The sequence below is a fragment of the Marmota flaviventris genome, chromosome 9 (assembly GCF_047511675.1).
Source record: "Marmota flaviventris isolate mMarFla1 chromosome 9, mMarFla1.hap1, whole genome shotgun sequence".
Taxonomy (NCBI): domain Eukaryota; kingdom Metazoa; phylum Chordata; class Mammalia; order Rodentia; family Sciuridae; genus Marmota; species Marmota flaviventris.
Genome location: NC_092506.1, coordinates 66,588,880 through 66,603,326, shown reverse-complemented (window position 1 = coordinate 66,603,326; position 14,447 = coordinate 66,588,880). Strand labels below are relative to the sequence as shown.

Below are 14,447 nucleotides of genomic sequence, written 5' to 3'. Positions count from 1 at the left end.
GCAGTCAGCTCTTCCTGATCCTGTGGTCTCCAGATGAGCTGAAGGGTTTTGACACTGCTCACCCTCCGAGCTAGCTTCCAGAAAACTTTGCTAGGCTGAGGGAGGGGTGCATCTCCTCTGCCCCAGGGCCACATGCCCACGTGTTCTTTCCGTTTCCAGTTGTGTCGTCTGTTGGACAGTTTCTTACTGAGATCTATTCTGTGCCAGGTTGCATGCTGGGATCACAGAGATGAGTAGAACAGTCTCTGCGTATTGGTCACTCACAGTCCACTGAGGGATTAAAAATGTGGGGGAACAGTTACAGTATACTTGGCCAAAAATATGTGCCTAGGGTACTCTGATGCAGAGAGGAGGAGGTACGTTGAGGTGGGCGGAAGACCAAGACTTAAGATCCAAGTCTTAAAGTTGTGATATAGTTAACAAGGAAAGGGAGAGAGGGGGTTCCAAGGAGAAGAAAGAGCTCGTGCTAAGACCCTGAGGCATGACAGTAAACAGGAGCAGCAAAAAACATCCTCTGCTCCCCAGGTCAGGACAGTGAACCAGGATGAAGTATCCAAGAGGGGCAATTTATAATAAATTCTTTTGAAAGTCTTCCAATGTAGGGAAGCCTCCCAGATGCAGAGCTTTCTCTGCAAGTCAGCACAGTTAATTTAGCAATTAGACTGTGTGCTTCTATGTTCATGATTTCTGTGCCAGAGGGTCGCTGTTCTTGGGGGACAATGGAAATTGACAAGGGTGGGAACGGGGACAACAGCAGAGTTTGGTCACTGCTTGGGTGTGAGGGGTGCTGAAGAGAGGGGCCTCCTCCTGGAGGCCTAGATAGATGATGGTCTCTCCACCAGAACAAGGACCTGAGAGCAGGAGCAGGGTGGGAGTGAGAGACAACCTCCACTTTAAGCAGGGGAAGGACAAAGAGGGACAGTAGGACAGAGGTGCAATGACCTCAGACTGTGTGACTTTGGGAATCATTTTAAATAATTCTGAAGCTCTTGCAATGGTTAGGACCTAAAGTTCTTGCTTTGGAAAACCATCAACAACAGGCACTGGTTGAATGTAAGAGCACATGAATGAATGCTTGCTCCAGGAGCACATGTAAGAGCTGGGGTGGCAGAGACTGAAGAAGGAGCCATGAGAGCCCCCTGTGAGGTGGCTCCTATCTTCCCAGGTAACTGGAGACACCAAGGAGAAGGCCTCACTCCTGTACATGATGGAGCCAGGATGCAGGCTAGTAGGTCTGTCAGAGCCTACCCCTTTCCACTGCCCCAGCCCGTCCTTGCAAGGAGCATGGCATTTGGGAAAAGTGAGTGGGAGAGTCCTTTGAGCCTAGCAAGGGGGGCCTAACACACGTGTCACACCTTTAAAGGTGCATTACAGCGCACACCCTTCCACCTGACCCACGCATATGGAGGACCTGAGGAGGGGGTGACCTTTCACATTCACAGAGCCAATCAAGTGGTGGATCCAGGAGCAGAAAGAGTGAAGAGAAACTATTCATTTATCTTGGCCAGAAAATCACACTGCGGATGAGTAGCAAAAGCAGAAGTCAGCTCCAGATCATTGTTTATATAGCTGTCACCTTCAGTTAAATTACATACACTTTGAAAGCAGGGACCATTCATCTCTCCAAACCTGTAATACTTCAGGCAGGGCCAAGAATATGGTATTTGCTCTATAAATGAATAGATAATAGAAGCTTCCAGAATGTTACTGTAAAAATTCCTTTTACCTAACATTTGTCTAAATCATTATGTCTCTGCTCCTCACCAGAGGATGTAGATTCAGAAGAGACAGCTGTCTGTCAATTAGGATCCTCAAACAGACTCTATGTAAAACCAGCCGAGGTGACTAATAACCTAGAAACATGAGGCACCAGATGCCCTTCTTGTTAGGCCATCTATTTGGTGTCCTTGATCCGTGCCAGAAGTACAGAAGCACAGTTGGGGTAAGTCAAGTCGGTTAGCAAGTTCAAGCCATTGATGTTTTTCCTCTGAGGTAGGGGAGTGGGGTCTAACAGGAACAGCCCAGCATTTCAGCCCTGGATTTACCTCCCCTAGCTGTGTGACCTTGAGGAAATGATATAACTTTTGTGTAGTGGCCTCTAGCTATGAGTTGCAATAATAGTAACTAGTTACATAAAAGTTACATCAGAGACCCATTCTAGTGCATGTTTATTAACTAAAATAAAGCACCTAAACCAGGACTGAGTATTTTGCAGGTGATCAATAAATGATGGTTTTAATAGTGGCAGCATGTCACAGTGAGTATAGAACAAGCCTTGGAATCAGACAAACCTGGTTTAGACTGTGTGTCCTTGGGAAAATTCCTTAACCTCTCAGAGCTCTGGTCTCTTCAACTGTAAGATTGGAGTGATAAAATCTATATTACAGTGTTGCCATAAGGATTAAATGGGAGAAAAATTGCATAAAGGCTCAACCTAGTACCTGCTACACAGAAATATTTGCTAATTACAAGATGATGGTGGTGGTACTGCTGCTGCTGCTGCTGCTGCTGCTGATGATGATGATGATGATATTAAAATGAGTTTCCAATTCCACTTTCTTAATTGGAAGAAAGACTTGATACTAACCTGCCCTCTAGGAAAGTCCAACAGTCATCCAGAGAAGAGCCAGGTTTAGACTATTGAATCATTATTTGAGGAAGAAAAAAAGGCCACATTCTTCCCAGTCAGCTGTCAGCAGGGTCCTTGTTAGAGAGGAATCCGGAGGCACTTCTCCAGAAGTGGAATTTATGATGGACAGGCAGACCTGACTCAGTGCCTGTGTGTGACAATAACAAGGCCTGTATCTGAGGGACAAAACCCTATATCCTCCTACACCCCATATGCTGTGCAATAATGTCTGGGATTCCATTTAACGGGCTCCAAGATGCAGGCTGATACCCAGAAACCCAACAGCACTCCTGAGACCGTCAGGAAAGGCGAGCCTCAGAGGTGTAGTCCTTCACTCTGTAGATTCCCAGCCATAGGTCAGGTCCAGGGAGTCTCTAGGGTAAGGAATTCAAGCCCAGGCCTTAGAACTGGCTGGACCACCCTTCAGTGGTAGATGCCAGAGGGCCAGCTCTCAGAGTCCAGGATGTCCTCGGAGGCTGGGCAGGAGGTTCTCCAAAGAGACACATGATACCAGGAATTACATGAGGTGGCAGGAGTCCCATGCTTCTGTTCAGTACCTCCACTGGTGCCAGAGGTGAGGGAACAGGGACGGTCTCGGGGAGGGATGGGTAGCATCTCTTGGGATGTGAGGGCCCCAGTCAAGCACAGTGTGCTCTGATCCAGCTGGCATCCATGGAGGAGACCAGAGGCTGACTCAGAACAAGGCAGAAGTACTGCCAGGTAGACTTTCAGTGAGGACAGCCTCCATCAGAGACCCATTCTAGTGCATCTGTGTCCCTAGAGCCCAGCATGAGGCCTGGCTCAGAGCACACACTCAGGACAGGTCTCATGAATACAACAGCTCTGACATTCTGACCCTGCTGTTCCTTGCTGCCATATAAAGTGGCAGAGGTGCAATGGCCTCAGCTGATCCAAGGTAGAAAGGGACATATCAGGCATGGGTATCACTGTCACCAGATGAAGTAGCTTGAATACTATTTTTCTCTCCTGGCCTGGGTGCCTGGGCATTTGCCGGGTGAAATACCTGTCTCCCCTGCAGTCATGGGCAGAATGCAATGAAAGGTGCCTACTATTAACACTAAGAAGAGAGGATGGTAGATGGTGGCTCAGTGGTAGAGCGCTAGCCTAGCATGTGTGAGGCACTGGGTTTGATCCCCAGCTCCACATTAAAAAAATAAAAATAAAAAAACTAAATAAACGAAGGGGGGGGGGAAGACTAAGGGGAGGGGCCCCCGAAGGGAACATCAGAGAAAGGAAGCAGGAAGAGGTGGTGTCCTGTAGTGGGGATCAGATCCTATGAGAAGGAGAGACTAGGTAGGCTTGGAGAGGGACAGAACCACCAAAACTTTGCCCCAGGAATGGAGGAATAAGACATGCGTCTCACCCCATTTCTTTGGGGGCCCTTCGTGGGTCTGTTCCTCTTTTGTCACTGGATGCTCAGTGCCAATGGAGGGGTTGGTGCAGAGTGAGCCGCAAGGAATGATAGAGTGGATCAAGGAGCCAGTCAGACCCTGCTGGGGGCCTGAAGAGAAGGAGGGACAAAGTGCTCAGAGCTCAAAAATGGAGCCATGTCTCCAACTGCAAATGCCTCTCCTTGAGCCCACACATGGGCGCTGCCTCTAATGTGGTTTTGTTTCTCAGCACACAATACAGGGCAGCCCAGGGCAGACAATAGCAGATGTTGGTTGTTGAAAATTAATGAAGGAATGAAGATTTCAGGCAGCCTATGGCTTGGACCTGAGACAAAGATTTCAGTGAGAAGGTTGGCCATTAAAACATTATTTATTAAAATACAGGTCACAACAACCCATTAGTGCATCATGAATTCAACTTAGTGGGTTGAAACTACTTTTTTTAAAAGTAAGTTTAAATGGAATGGGGTAGAATGAATGGAAAATATCAGCAATTCTGTAAAAATATATATTTCATCGAATATTTTGGTGGAGGTGGTGGTGGTGGTGGTGTGCGTGTGTGTGTGTTATGGGATAAACTGCATTGCTTACTGTGGATTTTAGCCACACCAGGATTTACAATTTCATTACAAATTAAGGAACCAGCATGAGCAACAACATGACTTTCCAGGATAATCAGAGAATGAGAGAATTTTAATGGAACAGGTGGATAATTATGGTGATATTATTTTATAAAACAAAAGTCAGGAGATATGTTCTAACATTTGAGATCAAGGCGGGCTTAGGGGTTTGGGGGCATATGGTCATTGTAAGCAAAGGGAACACATGGGAGAAAGAGGAACATATGGGAATAGAAGGCCAGGGTCATTTAGAGGCAGGAACTCAGAAAGATCTGATCCTCCTCACCTGTCCACAAACAGGGCTAGCATTTCATCTTAGGATTCGAAATCAACTCTAAACAGAAGTTAAATAACCTTGATGCCATGGCAGCCTTCAGAACTTCTTTCATGGCCTTTTAAAAGGCACAAAGTTCCTGGGAACTTTGAAAGCAAGAGTTTGCAAGAGGAAAAAAAATCATGAAAAGGAGGAAGAAATAATCATGTCTATGATCTCATTTTTTACTGGCCCACTGCAGAAGTAACCCATACACCAGTGCCGGTGGCACAGCAGCTACAAAGGGCATTTGCTTCCCCATCCCAAACCCCCATCCCCCCTGCCCCAGGCCTTAGCCTTCTGAGAGCTCTGGGAGAGACCAAGCAGTAGAGATCATCTAATGGACTTCAAATAAACACCAACTTCCTGACAGCTGGCCTCTAGGTGAGTTTATTATTGAATTACACTCCTGCATTTTCAGAACAAGCTGAGCTGACAGGCCGCCCCATCAGTGTAAAAAAAAAAAAGAAAAAGAAAAAGAAGAAGAGAAAAAAAAGGCAATGATAAATCACCTGATGGAAGATGGAAGGAGGTAGAGATCCTGCTTCCTCCAAAATGTCAGCCGTTATATATTATTCATGTTGGTTTTTTAAAAATCCCTCCCCACATTGAAATGAATGTCCATGATGATAAAGCAGCCAGATGAACTCAGTTGAGGATTCAGGCAGTGACTTGCCACATCATCCTGATGAGCAGCTCGCAACTCCTCCTCTGTCACTTGATCAGACCTTTATTGATTTCAAAAACGAATTACAATCCCTGTTTGTTTTGTAACTTAGGCATTTCCCCCTGTCCATCACAGGAAGCATTAGCAGAGCATGCTGTGGTGACACAGAAACAACGTGGGGTTTAGAGAGAGAGGACCTGGATCAAGTCCATGGGCAAGGGAGGCTCAGTTTCCTCCTCTATAATGTGGAGTGACTAATTTCCACCCTACCAAGTTGTTCTGAAGATTAAATAAAATACAATATCCAGAAATACAATGGCTGGTACATAGCATCCACTCAGTAATAACACCTGACATTGACCATGGATGTGCTACGTGTCTGGCATTTTTTAAATGCTTTGTAAGTTTCGTTAAGTAGTGATATGTCTTAAGTCTTCCCCAGGCCATAGGACACTGGGATGGTATTTTTCACCCTTGTTTTAGAGCAATAAATACTGAGGCACAGAGAAGTTCAATCACCTGGCCAAGGTCAGAATGGCTTGCAAGTGGCAGAGCTAGCATGAGAAGCCTTGCTCCACTGACACTAGAGCCCGCATGCTGAGTGTCTGTTCTCTGTTGCATCTGCATGCTCCCAGCTCAGTATCCTCATTCCACAATCTATACAGTGTGGTTCTACTGCACCCTACATTCCCAGGTGGCCCTAACTGTACAACATAATATACAGTCAGGCTTCGGGCTGAGGAGAATTAGCTCAGAGTCAATAGTCTAAGCTTCAAGCCCAGCCTCACTATTTGCTAGCTGTGTGGCCTTGAACACATCTTTTAATTTCTCTGTATCTTGATCTTCTCCTTTATCATATGAGGATCCTAATCCATTCATCAAAGAGATGTTGTAAAGATTAAATGAGATATAAAAAACATTTAGGTATCAGGGCAGTAAGTTTTCAGTAAGTCTCAGCGGCCATTATTACTAATAGCAATAGTGTTTGTATTAGCATCAGCAACAGCATTCATATTTATGTAGGTTTTAGTGGCACCAGGAGAACTGAGAGGAAGTGGGAATCTTCAGTGGCAGCATAAGCATAGTAAGGTAACTGACACAAATGTCCTAGCCCCATGGGAATGGGCCCTTGAGATCATCAGTCCTGCATGGAAGAAAGTCTAGAGAAAGGTGAAGGCTAGAGAGAGCCTTGGCCCAGCAAGTTAGTAACTAGTCTGAGTCCTGAAGACCCTGGAGTCCTAAATAAGAGTTTTTATTTCTCAAACTATAGTTCTGGTGTTTGTAAGTCCGTGTATTTCCATCAGACACTGATGAACTTTAAGTAATAAGTTAAAATATTTGGAGAGCTATGCTTCACATTCATAATGTCCTCAGTGGAAGATGTAGGGTCAGGGCCTACAACTCCCCTGCCTACCTGGCTCCCAGAGGCATCAAGAGTGGGCTGAGTGAGTCCCATAGTGGGGTTCTGTGACATGGAGAGATATGACCTCTGCGTAGCATTGTGGCAGAAGCCAGAGAATCCGCCCTGCTTGCCTCTCCTGTCCTCTGCCTCTTCCTCCCACCATGTTGGGGCCATGTGAGTGCACCCTGGTCTAACTCTGCAGGCTTGACACAACCAGGGGCTCACTTCTCTGGAAACATTGGAACATGTGCTGTGAACAGCTAAGGACTCAATTCTTATATACACCTTTGCCCCCCAAAAGAAATTATTCCTAAAGATTTTCTGTGGGAGAAGACTCAAAGCATCAGCAGTCAGCACCTTGTTGTCCCCAGGCTTGGGTGGCTGGAGCTACAGCCTGGAAACTCACATTCCCTCAGTGCCTGCAGGATCTCAGTAGCCACATTAAGGTAGGAAGCCACAGAGCAATGGCTTCTGGGCTCTCCAGGAGGCATAGCCTATGGTCCCTAAGCACACTAGAAGTTGCTAGGCTATCTTGTCATCATGTGACCCTAGGTGGTGTCATGGTTCCAAGGCAGAGTTGGGGGTGCTCCAGCTTCAACAGGTGATGAAAAGAAGTACTGACCCCACCCCACCCCCACCCCCTGCAGAGATCAGAGATCACTTCCTCGATTGTAAATGAGGAGTCTGGACTCAGTCACACTGAAGACCACTCTGCTTAAAAGTTATACTCCTCCTATCAATCTGAAGGAATCTGTGGATTTCCTCTTTCCTCTTCTGAAACATACACACAATGGTCTGAGGGGCTAAGCTTTTTTGTAAGCGTCCCTCTAATGTGTATTCCATGTATCCAACAAGTCACCTGGAAACTTCTGGTGGAGTCTAAACAGCCAATTCCAGTGGAAAACCAAGAGTTGGGCATGTGGGCAGAGTCTGATCCCCTGTCCTAACTGTGGGGTGTCTTGGTTACCATCATATTGGAAGGACTGGTTAGCACCATTTTTATTCTTACTAGCTTCAGGTTCAATATGAAAGGATTTCTTGGCAATCAAAGTATATTCTAGGATATTGAATTTTTCAAAGCTAGGAACTGGATCTAATTTTTTTGTTAGTTATTTAACAAATATTTATGGATCCTCTGCTAAGAATACAGTGAAAACAAAACAGAAATAGGTGCTGCTGGACAGGAAACTGAGTTGGAGCATTACGTGGAGAACTGTGAGGCCAGTCAAAAGATCTCTTAGAAGCTGCAGAGTGGAGAGTGGAGTCACCCCCACCCCAGTGTTGGTAATTTGACAGGCTGTCAAGTGGGACTTCCCATCTGGACTAAGGTAACATTCTACAAGACTTTGGATAAATTGTGGTAGAGGCTTGAAGAATCCCATTTAATCAGCACGAGTTTACAGAAAACATTTTAAGGGTTTGTACAAGTCAGGCATATAAATCCATTTAAAGTATATCATGCAAAGGAGTGATTTACATAACCAATAACAGCATGGAGTAGCAAATGTTTTCAAGCAGAGGAAGATCACCATTATTATTTGCCACCTCAACTTCAAGTAATTTTTCTAGTCTCCTGAATACCAGCTTAACTCATTAAGTTCCAAGTTTTTAATTCTACAGATATTTCAATGAGATAGGAGCATTAAATGCAAAAAAAAATTACATGTATAAAGACATGAATTGGCATGAACATACTTTATATACAAAGATGAAAAATTGTGCTCTATATGTGTAATAAGAATTATAATGCATTCTGCAGTCGTTTATTTAAAAAAAAATAAAATAAATTTTAAAAAAAAATAGGTTGGGGCCTGACATGGTGATGCAGACCTATAATCCCAGCTGCTAGGGAGGCTGAGACAGGAGGATCACAAGTTCAAAGCCAGCCTCAGCAATGGCGAGGCACTAAGCAACTCAGTAAGACCCTGTCTCTAAAAAAAATACAAAATGTGGCTCAGTGGTCGAGTGCTCCTGAATTCAATCCCTAGTACACCCCCCCACCCAAAAAAAATAGGTTGGGAATCTAGAATTTATATGTCCTTCACCTGTTACTTTTATCGAAAGAATAGAGCTCTAAAAACAAAATTTATTTCAAAAGTTACTATAAATGATATATTCACTGCTCAATTTAATTTTCTGTAGGTGCCCCACATTAGGGATAATGAGACTTGGATTAATTAGCTGCCTTCATTTAATAACAACAACAAAAAATGAAATCTGCAATTTTTCTCCTCTCACTCTTCTTTATCTTATTGTACAATATATACAAGAATTCAATATATACCTTGAATCATGAATTTAACTTAACTTCTGACCTTTTTTTAAAGTTTGTCATATAAAACATGCTAGCTGAAGCCAAGTGAGCCTTCCGGGTGGAGTTCCTAGCCCTGGGAGGCAGTTTGGGCTGGCCACACAGAAAGACCCAGCCCTTACACCCTTAACCATATCCCTGACAAGGTCAAGTAGCTCAAAGTCCTCTGACATCACCCTCACCTTAAGTAACAGAAACACATCACATCTTTATTTATTCAGTAAATAATCTATTATGAACTTACACTATATCCCACATTTAAACTCTAAGGCTAACACCTGATATAGAGGTTTTCCTTTGCCCAGTGAGAAATGAGCATCATGCCCAATGCCAGGAATAGCTCAGTGAGGGAGATGTGGTTGGTCCCATCTTCAAGGGTCTTCTGGGGGAGAAAAGATTGTCCTGATTATATGGTAGCACTCAGTTTGCGCAAAAGTAGCCTAGAAAGGGGCAGAAGTGTGTGCTGTTTAACGAATGCTCCAGCTGGGTCCTGAGGGCTGGGCAGGCAGTCTTCAAGTGAACAAGTAGAAAGATCCAGATAAAGAGAACAATTCAGAAAGAGATATAAACATTGTATTGAACTCTACCAAAATTCTGAAGCTGCTTGTAGTAGAGCTACTTGAGCTGGATCAGGTAGCACCAGATTAAAATGATCATAAATTCTTAATTCTAAATCCAAGCCCAGAAGGCATTGGATTTTGTTTTATACCAGGTTGGGGAAAACTTCAGTGCTCTTGACAGATGAGAGAATGGGCATTCAGAGAGTTCTGATGACTCTCCAAGGTCATACCAAGGCCAGAACTTGGAAGTGTTCTTCTGTGTCTTCTTCCTGAGTGACAGTGGCAGTTGGCTTTTTATTTGCTTGATTCCATTTTGTGATGGCCTTATCTCCAACAAAACCTGGCTACTGTCCTCAGGAAGCAGTCAAGCGTATCTTCTCCCTCATTGCCATCAGCAAGGGTACCTCAGTCAGGCTCTGAGCATAGCTGGACTAATGCCAGGTTGTTTGACACCCCCCTGGCCTGGCATGAACACTCCCTCCTGGCAGAGTTCGCCTAGCCTAATTGCTTGTTTTGTATCCCAGCTGCCTGACATATGCCAAACCCATGTGTTGACTCCCTGACGCTGGAGACAACTACACTAGGGCATTTCAAATAAGCTTTTGTGAGCTTTTTACCAGTAACTGGGGACTGTGATTCATGCACTTCTATAACTCTAGCACCTAACATGGCACCTGACTCATCTCATGGTAGGAGCCTGCTTTTTTTGTTTTGTTTTTTGTTTTTTAAGTGAATTTTAACAACTGCAGATCTAGACACAGTACTAACAGAAAGGACTTGGATGTAAGAAGTCCAAGTTTTGAGAGGCAACTCAGACAATTGAGTTTCTCTCTGGGTGACCTTGAACAAGATTTCTGAGTTTCAGTTTCTTGATCATTATCAGTGAAAAGGCAACAATATCCCATGCTTACCCTAGGCACTGGAGATGAGGTCCCAGTCCTCATCTACTTCACATGTAAGCACATGAGACAACTTTGTGAAGGTGAATGATATAATCCTAGATGCTCACAGAATGGAGAAATACTTAATAAGTATAGAGAAGTCCAGAAGAGAGGGTGATTAGTTGTGCCAGGAAGATTTGATAACAACCTACTGAGGTAATAACGGTATAGAAGAGACTCTAAGCTTGAGTAGAAAATAGCACCCCAAACTGTTATGCCAAGACAGTGACCAAAAGATAATAAAACAGGTCAAATGTGGGACTAGTGGTAAGAGGATCATGTGAGCTATCTGGGAAGGTGACTTGGAGACATCGATTAGCTCCTCACCGCAGTGGTTTCTCAACAAGGTGGTCTTCTACTATGGACACGCACATATAAAACAGCAGCTATATCTTAGCCACATCCTCAACACTAAGCAAATACCTAATCCTAAATGTGGGGTCAATGCTCTGGTAGTGTGCCAGCTCTTACCAGCTCACAAGAACTGATTAGTAAGTGCTTAGGAGTTCTTTAGACTGGCTGCAATACCAGTCACTATTAATAATTAAATCATATAAAATTAAATTACACTAAAAGCTTATAAATACTCAAAATTTGCCACTTCCTAAATATTTCAATGTATTTTATAATTATCTTTGCTTTTGAGGTTATTTGGGACTATTTATTTGTATCTCTATGGTGGGAATACTACATAGTGGCCTTCTGTGCATCTCCCTCCAGCTCTGTATTCAGTGGCATCTGTTGGTAGCCTGAAATCAGCGATGATGGGAGTATTTACACCACAGCAATGGGCAAATGCTACAGGTCACACTCTTTTTCTTTCTTCCTTTCTGTATTCTTTCCTTCCTTCCTTCCTTTTTTGTCTGTCTTCCTTCCTTCCTTCCTTCCTTTCTTTATTTTTCCTCCCAAGTCTACTGTTAAACAGACTTACCAGTATACCACTGGTAGCATCAAATAAATAAATGCATGAAGCATAGGAGAACTCCACATCTCTTCAAACCTCCCTAGACAAAAGCAAATGGTACAAGACACATTTCAGAGGCCTCTACAGAACTACCTTCCCCACCTCCAGCTTCTTTGTCCCAGGAAAGGCTTTCTGTTAAACTTGGGTTTCTTGACAACTGAAAATCATGGTCAAATAGAGGGGGATGGAAGTGTTTTTCTCTAGGACTTGATTCCTGAGCCAAATGCCTGTTTTGACATAATGCCTCTGTGGTCTACAGGGGTACATAGAGTTGACTTAATTTTCTCCAGAATCCAAAAGCAATTCACAGGAGCCTAAGCTAAAATTTCATCTACTCTGGCTTGCAGAATTTGAGGCTACATGATAGCAAAATGGTGCTGATTTAATGATTTCCAATTATTGGAAAATCCCCAAAGAGAGATAAATCAGAAGATGCTGGCCTGCATGTACATAAGGAGCAGCAGCCAGGGTAGCTCCCAAAAGGAAACCATCCCCAGAGGGCTGATTATTGTCTAGGCAGAATCTGAAGATACGTATGTCAGGAGAAGGCTGGCTAGAAGCCAACATCAGGGGATAAGATCTGTTAGTAATTCTCTGGAAGGACAAAGTTCCTGCAATAAGAAATTCAATTGTCCTCCATTAAAGAAAGCCTCTCTCAGTACCAGCTGAATACAATTGATGGAATAAATCTTTCCCATTAGTAGAGAGATAATTTTACATAAATATATTGGGAGACCTTCAGAGCAGGACTAAAAGTCTTTGCTGAGTTTCGCCTGCTTAACTTGTTTGTCATGTAATTGCATTTAGACCAAGGGCCTCGGAAGGAAACCACTGACTGAATTAGCTTTAACCAGATTGTGGGGAGTGAGGTGGGGTGGGGGTGGGGTGCCTGATGCATTGTGGGTAGTTGTTCTTGCCTTCAGAAAGGACAAGCTGACACTAGTGAGACCAGCTGCTTACAAGCCTGGTGTTAATTGCTTTTCTCATCAAACAGAGAAAAGTTTATCACTCTAGGAAGGTAGAGATGTGGGTACCTAATAAGGCAAGGACAAAGTTTGAGATCTTTCTTCATGAATGCCCGTGGGCCTCATCAGTGGTTTTTCCCTTGGCCAGAAAAAAAGCCTTCTCTCTTTTTTTGAGCACAGTGATATGAGCATCTTTTCCTCAGACTTGTCTTGTCATCGAGGGCTGGGTCTCCAGTGTCCTGATCCTTAGGATGCTGACAGAAACCAGCACATTCATTCCCACCAATTGCCCATGGCAAATAGGCTGGTCTAACACTGGACCCAGAGTTGTAAGGCCCCAAGTCATGCCAAGCTACAATACCACTTCCTACATGTCTTTGACCAAATAACGTAACCTCTTCATTTCCTCTTCTATAAAGTAAGAGGTTCCACTAGCCCCATGATTTTCTAGCTCCCTTCTCCAAACACTAAGACTCCCCAGAGTGATCTTCAGAACCAACCCAAAGGAAGAGGCCTTTGCCTCTGCTTCATGTAGAGAAGATCTTCTTTTCCTTTGTTTTCCACATTGGGATATTTATAAAAGTCATCCGTATAAAGGTTCTATTTCCCACTTATTTGCTCAATCCCCCCCACACACTTTTTTTTTTTTTCCAACTATGACCTAGTACTTGTTAGGTATAGTACAGGCACTATAGATAGAGAAAAAGAAAGGAAGAGAACTTGACTCTGCCCTCAAAGAGCTCAGGTTCTGTTGGAGACAAAAAAAAAAAAAGTATATGGTCTAAAGGTGTTTGTATCAGGTTTTGAGGGTCAGAGGGTCTGGTTCTGATTAGGGACATCAAGAACGATTTCAGGGAAGAATTATCACTTGAAGTGGGTCTTTAGGAATGAGAATGTCGGGAAGGGGCTACAGAAATGACATTTTAGTGACAAAATCATAGAATTTACAGGGAAATGGATGGCATTAGAGCAGATTATGCTAAGTGAAGCTAGCCAATCCCTAAAAAACAAATGCCAAATGTCTTCTTTGATATAAGGAGAGTAACTAAGAACAGAGTAGGGTCGAAGAGCATGAGAAGAAGATTAACATTAAACAGGGATGAGAGGTGGGAGGGAAAGGGAGAGAGAAGGGAAATTGCATGGAAATGGAAGGAGACCCTCAGAGTTATACAAAAGTACATACAAGAGGAAGTGAGGGGAAAGGGAAAAATAATACAAGGGGGACAAATGAATGTCAGTAGAGGGGGCAGAGAGAGAAGAGGGGAGGGGAGGGGAGGGGAGAGGGGATAGTAGAGGATAGGAAAGGCAGCAGAACACAACAGACACTAGTATGGCAATATGTAAATCAATGGATGTGTAACTGATGTGATTCTGCAATCTGTATATGGGGTAAAAATGGGAGCTCATAACCCACTTGAATCAAAGTGTGAAATATGATATATCAAGAACTATGTAATGTTTTGAACAGCCAACAATAAAAAAATTTTTAAAAAAATAAAAATAAATAAAGAAAAAAAAAGAAATGACATTTTAGGCAGACAGAAGAGCATTATAGTGACACAGGGGCACAAAGCAACATTTGCCTGGCACGATGTTCAGTTAAAGCATGTGGTTTGCTGACTAGAATACAGAGGAAGAATGGGGCCGGGTGGATTGCTGGGAG

General features: G+C 43.6%; 1 protein-coding gene across 13 annotated transcripts in view; it reads left to right on the top strand.

The window, feature by feature from the left end:
* The window catches only part of Tenm4 (teneurin transmembrane protein 4), a 753,505-nt gene that overhangs the window by 669,879 nt on the left and 69,179 nt on the right, over positions 1 to 14,447 (top strand). The gene's annotated exons all lie outside the window — the stretch shown is intronic.